This window comes from Chiloscyllium plagiosum, chromosome 1 (assembly GCF_004010195.1).
Source record: "Chiloscyllium plagiosum isolate BGI_BamShark_2017 chromosome 1, ASM401019v2, whole genome shotgun sequence".
Classification (NCBI taxonomy): Eukaryota; Metazoa; Chordata; class Chondrichthyes; order Orectolobiformes; family Hemiscylliidae; genus Chiloscyllium; species Chiloscyllium plagiosum.
Window position 1 is genome coordinate 146,416,410 of NC_057710.1, and position 11,806 is coordinate 146,428,215.

The following is an 11,806-nucleotide window of genomic DNA, read 5'->3' on the forward strand; positions in this document are numbered from 1 at the left end:
GCAGAAATAACCTGCCGCTCCATTGCCTGGCACAAGACAAGTGCAGAGGGGTGACTTGAGCAGCCACTGCTGGCGGAAAAAGCCTACTGCACCTGGTATTCCCAGGCGGTCTCCCATCCAAGTACTAACCAGGCCTGAGTCTGCTTAGCTTCCGAGATCAGACGAGATCGGGCGTTTTCAGACTAGTATGGCCGTAGGCGCTGGCCCCTGCCTTTTCTCCCTACTTCAAGGCGTGCTGGCCAGCCACATTTTCTTTCTTGCTCTTTCTCTTTATCCCCTTTGGCTTTTTTTTCTCTTTTCTCTTTGCTCTTCCTCCTCCGTGCGTGCTTCCCTCCCTCCGTCCCTCCAGCTGCCTTTCAGGCCAGCCCTTGCCCACCAGGCTCCTGTAGTCTCCCACATCCCCACACAGGCGAACTGCAAGCCCTCCCCCTGCTTCATAGGGCTGCAGCCTGCATTCTCTCATCCTTCCACACTCCTCCCCCCCTCCATTTCGGAATGCCGGGCACTGGCCAGTGGGGTACCGCACGGATCAGTACTGGGACCGCAGCTTTTTACAATCTATCTTCAGGATATACAAGATGGTATTAGCAATAACATTCGCAAATTTCATCAGCTGGGTGGCAGGGTGAAATGTGATGAGGATGTTAGGAGATTACAGGGTGACCTGGACAAGTTAGGTGAGTGCTCAGATGCATGGCAGATGCACTTTCACGTGGATAAATGGATCCTTATCCACTTTGGTGGCAAGAACAGGAAGGCAGATTACCACCTAAGTGGAATCAATTTAGGTAAAGGGGCAGTACAGAGAGATCTGGGGGTTCTTGTACACCACTCAATGAAGGTAAGCATGCAGGTACAGCAGGTAGTGAAGAAGGCTAATAGCATGCTGGCCTTCATAACAAGAGGGATTGAGTATAGAAGCAAAGAGGTCCTTCTGCAGCTGTACAGGGCCCTGGTGAGACCACACCTGGAGTACTGTGTGCAGTTCTGGTCTCCAAATTTGAGGACAGACATTCGGGCTATTGAGGGAGTGCTGCGTAGGTTCACGAGGTCAATTCCTGGAATGGCGGGATTACCTTACACTGAAAGACTGGAGCGACTGGGCTTGTATACCCTTGAGTTTAGAAGACTGGGAGGGGATCTGATTGAGACGTATAAGATTATGAAAGGATTGGACACTCTGGCAGCAGGAAACATGTTTCCGCTAATGGGTGAGTCCCGAATCAGAGGACACAGCTTAAAAATACGGGCTCGACCATTTAAGGCAGAGATGAGGAGAAACTTCTTCACCCAGAGAGTGGTGGCTGTGTGGAATGCTCTGCCCCAGAGGGCAGTGGAGGCCCAGTCTCTGGATTCATTTAAGAAAGAGTTGGATAGGGCTCTCAAGGATAGTGGAATGAAGGGTTATGGAGATAAGGCAGGAACAGGATACTGATTAAGGATACTGATTAAGGATGATCAGCCATGATCATATTGAATGGTGGTGCAGGCTCGAAAGGCAGAATGGCCTACTCCTGCACTTATTTCTATTGTCTATTGTCTAATATAAATTTTTGCAACCTATCTAATTTTAAACTGTATAATTTAACGGACTAAGGTTTTTGATGGGCTGTGTAATTTTTTCCCCACTCTATTAAATGGCTCTCTTATTTTGCAACCTATCTAATTTTAAACTGTATAATTTAACGGACTAAGGTTTTTGATGGGCTGTGTAATTTTTTCCGCACTCTATTAAATGGCTCTCTTACTTGGATAGCAGTTTTGTTATTCTTCTACGTCTTATCATCGTGATGTGCAATTAACATTTTGGATGTTGAAATTAATTTTGTGAGAGGAGATTTAAGTACAGCATTATTGACAATTAATTTTAAAATAAAAGTATCATCTGTGTTGCTGTTGAGGGGATTGTGAACTCCAGACAAAAATCCGTGATCATAAGCTCAGCATTGTGAGGCTTGTAAGATTTGCACTTCAGTGTCATACATTAATTGATAAACTTCTTTACGTGGAAGTCCCAAGTAGATGATTAGAAATCTCACAAGTAAATCTTCTATCAATTCAATTCACTGAAATCACTGAAGGCACTGGATACTGCAAAGGCTACGGCCCCCAACACAGCTCTGGCCGTAATTTGAAAATGTGTGCTCTTCTACCCCAACTGAGCTCATAGACAATTTGTTCTGGTGCAACTACAATTTGCATGGCAATGTTGAAAATGTATGCCTATCCGCAAAAGAAACAGGACAAATATAATTAGGCCAATTACTCCCTTGTCAATCTCCTCTCAATTATGCACAATGGTCTATTAACAGTGCTATCAAGCAGTGCCATCTCACACAAAAGTAACCTTCTCACTGCTACTCAGTTTCAGTCCTATCTGTATTGCTCTGTTATTTACCTCATTACGTCTTTGGTCCAAACATGTTCAGTCAAGATTGCAGGAGGACATGACAGGAGGAGGTGTACCTAAAAATGAGATATTAATTTGTTGAAGCTACAACACTTGTGTGCCAAAAAACAGAAGCAGCACTGAATGGATAGAGCTAATCAATCCTACAATCAACAGATCAGATATAAATACCGCAGTCCTGACACTTCTAGTCATAGATAGTGATGGGCAGTTAACTAACCAACAGGAGGAGCAGCTTCAATAGATTTCCCTTTCCTCATAATGGGAATGCCAGCAGAACATGGCTGAAGCATTTGCATCAACTTTCAGCCAAAGTGCCAAGTGTATGATCCATCTTGGACTCTTCCTGAAGTCCCTGGCACCACAGATGCCAGTGCTCAACCAGTTTGATTCACCCCATAGTGATGATAACAGGCACTGGATACTACAAAGGTTATGAGACCTGACAAAATTCCAACAATGATAATGAACGCTTATGCTAAAGATCAAGCTGTGCCTCTAACTAAGCTGGTCCAGTAAACCTAAAAGAATAACATCAACCAGATGTCCTGTCTACAAAAAGCAAGACAAATTCAACCTGGTCAGTTACCACCATATCAATCTACCCTTGGTTATCTGCAAATTTATGGATGGAATCATTGACAATTATCAAGTGGCATATGCAAGAATAACCTGCTCACTAATGCTCAGTTGAAGTTCCTCCAGGTTTACATATAATTGAATAAATTAGCCTAGGGAGGCTTCCTGGTGAAGGGCTTATGCCTGAAACATCGATTCTCCTGCTTCTCGGATGCTGCCTGACCTGCTGTGCTTTTCCAGCACCACATTCATCGACTCTAATCTCCAGCATCTGCAATCCTTACTTTCACCTTATTTGCAGTTTTAGCAAGCTTGAAAGTGGACAAGTACCCAGTTCCAAATGAGATTTATCCCAGGATATTCTGGGCGGTAAGATAGGAGATTGTAGGGCATCTGCCATGAATGTTCAAATCTTCTCTGGCCACAGCAGGGGTGCTAGAATATAGCTAATGTGGTACCATTATTCAAGGAGTAGTATGGATAAACCAAGAAACTACAAACCATAGAGTCTTACATTAAGATTAAGAAAACAACTGAAAAAAATTCTGTGGAACAGAAGTAATCTCAATTTAGATGAGCAAATAACAGTCAGTGAATAAATTTGTTTGACTTTTTCAAGGTGGTGATTAGTAGATGTGGATACTGGAATTGATATAGTCTATATGGACTTCAGTAAGGTTTTTGACAAGATCATGCAGGGCAGATGGTTAAGAAGTTAAGATCCCATGAGATCCAGTGGAATTTTGAAAATTGGATTCAAAATTGGCTGGTTAACAGGAAACAGAGGGTGATGATTGTAGGCTGTTTTTGTGACTGGAGGCCAGTGTCCAGTGCTATAACGCAGAGTTTAAATCAGTGTAGGAGATATAAACAGAAAGTTCACCGATGACATAAAAATGAGAGATGTGATAAATAGCAAGGAGGAAAATCTCAAACCACAGGATGATTCAGTGGGGTTGAACAGTAGCACTTGGAATTTAATCCTGAAAAGTGTGAGATGATGCATTTTGGAAGGATTACATGTACTTCTGAGCAAGTCATGGTTCACGCATTCAGTGAGGTGGCCAGAGAACAGGAAGGCAGGTAATGCAGGTGTATGCTGTGGCCATCTCCCTTTTCTAACAGATATACCAGTTTGGCTCCTATTGGGTCACAACTCTACAGAGGAAAGCAGTGGCAGCCAACTTCATGGCACATTGCCTGGGTCTACTGCACCAGAGGATAGGAAAAAGAACAGCAGGGCTATAGTGGTCGGCAATTCAATTTTTAGGGCAACAAACAAGCATTTGTGCAGCTTCAAACAAGACTGCAAGAAGGCCTCCCTGGTGCCAGGTTCAGTGGTGTCACTGAATGGCTGCAAGGCATTCTGAAACGCAAACAGACAGAGATCATGATACATTGGTGCCAATGACTTAGGTGGGAAAAAGAATGAGAACCTGAAAGCAGAATTTAGAGAGCTGGAAAATAGATTAAAGAACAGGACCCAAAAGATGGTAATCTCTCGATTACTTATGGTATCGCATACAAATAAGTATAGGAATAGGAGGTTAATCCAAATGAATGTATGGCTGGAGAGCACAGGAGGGAGGGCTTTAGATTTCTGGGACAATGGGACTGTTTTTAAGAGGTAGTGGGCTCTATACAAGGTAGACGGGTTGCATCTGAACCAAATGGGACCAGCATCTTGTAAGGAGATTTGCTAGTGCTCCATGAGAGGGTTTAAACTAATGAAAGGAGTGGGATCCAGATGGAGTATTAGGCAGGAGAAGATGAGCAGCCAAAATTAGAAGTCACAGCATGTGAGTCAGAAGGGCATCGAAAGTATAGGACAGTTTAAGGCATGAGGGAGTTTGGCAAGGCTGGATGGTATTTATTTTAATACTGAGAGTCTAACAAACAAAGCAGGTGGGTTGAGGGCACAAAATAAAATGTGGATATGATGTAATTGCTATCACTTAGATTTGGTTGAAAGAGGGGCAGGACTGGCAGCTTAATATTTCAGGATTCAGGGTCTTTAGGTGAGAGGGAATGAGGTAAGAGAAGGGGAGCTATTACAATTTTAACAAGGGAATCAATTACAGCAGGAGGGATGACATCTTAGAAGTCTCTTCAAATGAAGCCATATGTAGAACTTAAAAGCCAAAAAAGGTGCAATCAAATTGCTGGCAGTGTACTCTGGGCACCCAACAGTTCAAGAGAATTGGACGAGAAGATATGTGCACAAATTTCATAAAGTAAACAATACATAAGGAATAATAGAACCCTTGGAAGCACCATGAATCAGATGAGCATTTATGCCAGTCCCTTAAAATATTGGAAGAGTTAAATAAAATGCTTCAGTTATGAAGAGACATTAGACAGACTACAGTTGTTTTCATTAAAGCAGAGGAGATTGAGAGGGTACATGACTGAGATGTATAAAATTAAAAGAGCATAGATAGGGCACATAGGAAGAGACTTTTCTCCTTGATGGAGGGATCAATGGTCAGAGAGTGTAGATTTAAGGCAAGGGGCAGAAGTTTTAAACAAAGAACAAAGATGACTACAGCACAGTAGCAGGCCATTCAGCCCAGCAAGCCTGTGTCAAAACATTATGCCTTTCTAATCTAGAAATCTTTTGCCTCCATGTAGTCACATCCCTCTATTTCTTGCCTATTCATGTATTTGTCAAGATGCCTCTTAAACATTTGTATTGTATCCACTTCAAACCCTTCTCTGCAGCACATTCGAGGTACTTACCACCCTCTGTATAAAAAAACTTGCCTCTAATGTCTCCTTTAAACTTTCTCCTTTTTTATCTTAGATCTATGTCCCCATAATTCTTGAAATTGACATTTCTACTATGGGAAAAAGACTCTGACTACCCATTCTATCCATGCATTTAAAATTTTGCAAAATTCTATCACCCCTCAGCCTCTGATGTTCAAGTGAAAAGCAACCAAGCTTGTCCAGTCTCTCTTCATAGCTAATACCCTCCAAACCAGACAACATCCTGGTAAACCTTTTCTCTATCCTGTCCAAAGTCTTCATATCCTTCTGGTAGTGTGGTGACCAGAGCAGTATGCAATATTTCAAACCTGGCCTAACAGTTGTATAGGACTTTGGTTCGGCCACATTTGTAATACTGCGTACAATTCTGATCATCATATTAGCAGAAGGATGTGGTTGCTTTGGGGAGGGTGCAGAGGAGGTTCACTAGGATGTTGCCTGGTATGGAGGGCACTAGCTATGAAGAAAGGTTGAGTAAATTAGGATTATTTTCATCAGAGAGGCGGAGGTTGAGGGGGACCTGATTGAGCTCGACAAAACCATGAGAGGTATAGACAGAGTGGATAGCAAGAAGCTTTTTCCCAGAATGGGAGACTCAATTACTAGGGGTCACAAGTTCAAGGTGAAAGAGGAAACGTTTAAGGGAAATCTGCGTGGAAAGTTCTTTTTGCAGAGGGTGGTGGGAACTTGTTGCCAGCAAAATTGGTAGAGGTAGGCAAGATAGTGTCATTTACAGTGCGTCTAGACAGATACATCTATAGGCAGGGAGCAGAGGGATACATATCCTTGGAAAATAGGTGATACATTTGGATAGAGGATCTGGATCAGCACAGGCTTGGAGGGTCGAAGGGCCTGTTCCTGTGCTGTAATTTTCTTTGTTCTTTTGTTTTAACGAAAGTTCTATACAGTTGCAACATAACTTGCCCACTTTTATACAGTCAATTCTGCTATAAACGCAGTAGTTCCATCCTCGTGCAATCCTAAGAAAATTGTGCAATAGCAGCACCATTTAAACTAATAGGGCTGGAATCGCATTATAACCATTATACACTTTAAAAGTTTGCACCATAGAAACAGTGTCCCAATTCATCAATCGCATTATAGCAAATTTGCATTCACAAAATGCGCGTTATAGCAGAACCGGTTATACTCTATGCCTCAGTCAATAAAGGCAAACATGCAATGCACCTTCTTGGCCATCTTATATACTTAGTGTTGCCGCGTTCATGGAACTGTGGACCTGTAAGACTAGATCTCTCTGTACGTTAATCCTTCTATGGGTTCTCCCATTTTCAGTTTACTTTCCTACTGAACTAGACCAAAATGTATCACCTCATATTTGTCCAGGTTAAATTCCATTTGCTATTTCTCTGCCCAAATCTCCAGACTATCTCCAACCTCTGGCAATCCTCCTCACTAAATGCAGCTCCTCCCAATCTTTGTGCTGTCTGCTATCAGACTAATAGGACACCTACATTCTCATCCAAATCATTTTTATATACATTTATATATATATATATATATGTATTACTAACAACGGGGAAGCCAGCACTGACAATTGTAGTATAGTCCCCATGGTATAATCCAATCTAACATTACCAAGGGATCTTGATCAAAGGGGTCAATTGGCTGAATAATGGCAGATGGAGTTCAGTTTGGATAAATGAGGTGTTCCTTTTTGGTACAACAAATAGGGGCAGAACCTTTTCAAATTAATGCTAGGGCCTTCGGTCGTCATAGTCATTGAGTCATACAGCATGGAAACAGACTCTTGGGTCCAACCAGTCCATGCCAATCTAAACATGTCCTACTGGCCTGCTCCTGGCTTATTTCCAAATATCTTTTAAATATTGTAATTGTACGCACATCCATCACTTCCTCAGAAAGCTCATTCCACACATGAACCACCCTCTGTGTAAAACAAATTGCCCCTCAAATCTTTTTTAAATCTCTCTCCTTTCACCTTAAAAATGTGCCCATTAATCTGAAATGTCCTATCCAAGGGAAAAGACAACTACCATTAACCCTGTCTATATCCCTCATTATTTTATAAACTTCTATAACGTTGCCTCCCAATCTCCTATGCTCCAATGAAAAAGGTCCCAGCCTATCCAGGTTTTCTTCATAACTCAAACCTTACATATTCGGCAAAATCTGGTAAATGTCTTTTCAACCCTCTCCAGCTCAATAATATCCTTCCTATAACTGGGCGACTAGAGCTGGACACTATTCCAGAAGTGTTGTAGAACAGAGAGATCTAGAGATTCAAGTTCATAGTTCTTTGAAAGTTGCGTCACAGGTAGACAGGACGTTAAGATGTTTGCCTTCATGCTATAACCATTGGGTATAGGAGTTGGGACATCATGTTGAGGTTATACAGGATCGGGTGATGCTTTTGGAAAATTGTGTAGAATTGTCAACCTGCTATAGAAAAGATATTATTAAAATAGAAAGGGTTCAGAAAAGATTTGCCAGAATGTTGCTAGGACTGGAGGGTTTGAGTTATAAGGAGAGGTTCGACAGGCTAGGATAACAGAACATAGGAGGTTGAGGGATGACCTTATAGAGGTTTATAAAATCATGAGGGACACAGATAAGGTGAATAGCAAAGATCACTTCAAAACTAGGTGGCGTATAGAGTCATCGAGATGTACAGTGTGGAAACAGACCATTCAGTTCAATGCATCCATGCCGACCAGATATCCTAAATGATATCCAGATATCCTATTTGCCAGCATTTGGCCCATATTCCTGATGAAAAGCTTACGCTCAAAACATTGATTCTCCTGCTCCTCGGATGCTGCCTGACCGGCTGGGCTTTTCCAGCACCACACTCTCGACCCATATATCTCTGAACCTTTCATATTTATGTACCCATCCAGATGCCTTTAATTGTTGTAATTGTACCAGCCCCACCACTTTCTCTGGCAGCTCATCTCATACACGCACCATCCTCTGTGTGAAAAAGTTCCCCCTTACATCCTTTTAAATCTTCCCTCTCTCACCTTAAACTTATTCCCTATAGTTATTTTTAAGGTGAGAGGAGAAAGATTTAAAAGGGACCGAGAGGCAACGTTTTCACATAGAAGGTGGTTTGTATGTGGAATGAACTGCCAGAGTAAGTGGTAGATGCTTATGCAGTTTTAACATTTAAAAGACATGGACAGATACATGAACAGGAAAGGTTTAGAAGGATATGAGCCAAACTCAGACAAATGGGATTAGGCCATACTAAAGTACATATAAACAGCATCCACCATCCTGTCCTCATCAATCATCTTTGTCACTTCCTCAAAAAAAGCATTCAATTTTGTGAGACATGACCTCCCTTGTGAGGTACAATGGCTCAGTGGTTAGCACTGCTACCTCACAGCACCAGGGACCTGGGTTCATTTCCAACTTTGGGCGACTGTCTGTGTGAAGTTTGCATGTTCTCCCTGTGTCTGCATGGGTTTCCTTCAGGTGCTCCGGTTTCCTCCCGCAATCGAAAGATGTGCAGGTCAGGTGGGTTGGCCATGCTAAATTGCCCATAGTGTCCAGGGATGTGCAGGCTTTGCCATGGATTTGCCATGGGAAAGATGGGTCTGAGTAGGTTGATCTTCAATGGGTTGGTGTGGACTTGATGGAGCAATTGGCCTGCTTCCATACTGTAGAAATGTTGTTATTTTATGATCTCCCTTGACAAAGTAATGCTGCCTTTCACTAATAAATCCATATCTTTTCAAATGTGAGTAAGTCCTGTCTCTAAGAAACTCCTCCAATAATATCCCTGCTACTGAAATAAAGCTCACCAGATTGAAATTTCTCTATTGATGTTCTTAAGCAAAGGAACAATGTTAGCCATTCATCGATCCTCTGGGACCTATCCTGTGACTAAAGGGGATACAAAGATTTTGTACAATGCCAAAGCAATTTCTTCCCTCGTCTCCCTCAGTAATCTGGGTTAGATCCCATCAGGTCTTGGGGCCTTGTTTTGGAGACTTCTCAAAACACACAACACCACCTTCTTCTTATATGTCCTAGGATATCAACATACCCCCTTCTAGACTCACCATTCATCATGTGATGCCAAGTATTCATTAACGACCTCACCCAATTCCTCAAATTCTAACATACGTTCCCTCCTTGGGCTTTGAGTGGACCTACCATTTCTCTGACTACCTTCTTGCTCCTTATATAAGTTTAAAATGCATTGGGAACTTCCTTAATCCTGATTGCCAAGGACATTTCATTGCCCCTTTTAGGCCTCCTTGTTTAAGTTCTTTCCTGCTATCTATGTATTCTTTGAGGGTCTTCTCGGCCTTCACTTGCCTAAACCTTACATATGCCACTTTGCTCTTTTTGACTCAACTCCCAATTCCTCTTGTTATTCAAGGATCCCGAAGTCTTGCCATCCTTATCCTTAATTTTTACAGGAATTAGTTGCAAGTAAGGTCCGGAATACAACTCAAATTGCCTTTAAAAGATTCCTGCATGATAGAGCCACCCTCAATCTACATTCCCCAGTTACTGCCTAATCTTGTCGTGGCTAGTCTTTCCCTAATTTAGTACTTTAACCTGAGGACTATTCTTATTCTTATCCATAGGAAAATTAAAACTTACAAAATTGTGGTCATTGTTTCTAAACTGTTTAAAGGAGATTTGAGGAAAACCATTTTTACCCAGAGGGAGGTGGAATTTTGGAACTCACTGCCTGTAAGGGTGTTAGAAGCAGACACCCTCATAATAATTAGGAAATATTTAGATGTGCACTTAAGAAGTCAAGGCATTCAAGACGATAGGCCAAGTGCTGTAAAATGGGATTAGAATAGTTAGGTGGTTGCATTTGACTGGCATGGACATAATGGGCATAAGGGCCATTTTCTGTGCTGTAGATCGCTAAGGCTCTATGTCAAACGCTAGGACTCTAGGAAGTACAGAGCATATTCATAGATCTACAAAGGCAACAGAACAGGTAGATAATGTGGTTAAGGAAGCATTTGAGGCATTTGCCTTGATTAAGCAAGGCATTGGATACAAGACCATAGCTAGTTCTGAAGCACAAGACCTCAGTACTATTTCCAGAATATTTTCAGGATCTTTGCAGTATCCAGTGCCTTCAGCCATTTCTTGATTTGACATGAATTAATTAAACTGTCAGAAAATTGGTATGTGTGATGCTAAGAATCCCAAGAAGTGGCCAAGATGCACTATTCACAAAGCACTTCTGACTGAACACAGTTGAAAATGCTGCAATCTTCTTTTTTGTACTGATGAGCTGGGGCCCCCATTAATGAGCACACGGATACTTGTTGAGTCTTCTCTTCTGTTTAATTGCTTTATTATTCATCATCATTCACAACTTTTTGTGGAATCACTTAAATTCTATTGACTGTGGTTTCTGTGATTGGCATTTAAATTGTCTTGTGATGTCACTTCAAAAGATTGAACTCATATTTTCGGTATACTTGGTGCTGTTTAAGGCATGCCCTCCTGCACTCTTCGCTGAATTGTATCTATCCTTTAACTGACAGTGTCCCTTCAGTTTAAGGGATATGCTGAGCCACAGAATTACAGGTTGAATATAATTGTGCTGCTCCTTATGACCCACAGCTCCTTTTATAAGCCCATGTTTGAGCTAGGTCCATTCAGAATCCATTTCAACACTGTGATAGTGCCCCATAACAAAGTGCTATGCTCAGTATGAAATATGTAATCCATTTTCACAAAAATTGTGCAGTTGTCACTAACCTATACAGTCATGTATTATCCACAATGATGACATTGCATTGGCATTTTTCCAATTTACTTGGACCTTTCCAAAATCTAAGGGATTTTACAAGATTTTTTCACCAATTTATTTCTGGGATGTGAGCGTCATTGGCAGGCCAGCATTTATTGCCCATTTCCTAGTACAACCAATATAATTGCTCTCTCTGTACAACCTACAGGTCACAATGCCACAGGTGAGAGAAGACATTGAGAAGGAGAAAGATTCAGCCTCAGCTATTACAGGAATTGAACCCACACTATTGGTGTCATTCTGGACTGCTAACCAACCCAATACAA

General features: G+C 41.7%; 1 non-coding gene across 1 annotated transcript; it reads right to left on the reverse strand.

Annotated features, from left to right (window-relative positions):
- Nucleotides 1-80: 80 nt before the first annotated feature.
- LOC122555906 lies at nt 81-199 on the reverse strand. Its single transcript, XR_006313393.1, has one exon. It is a non-coding gene; the product is annotated as a 5S ribosomal RNA (ribosomal RNA).
- Between the last annotated feature and the right edge of the window lie 11,607 nt (nt 200-11,806).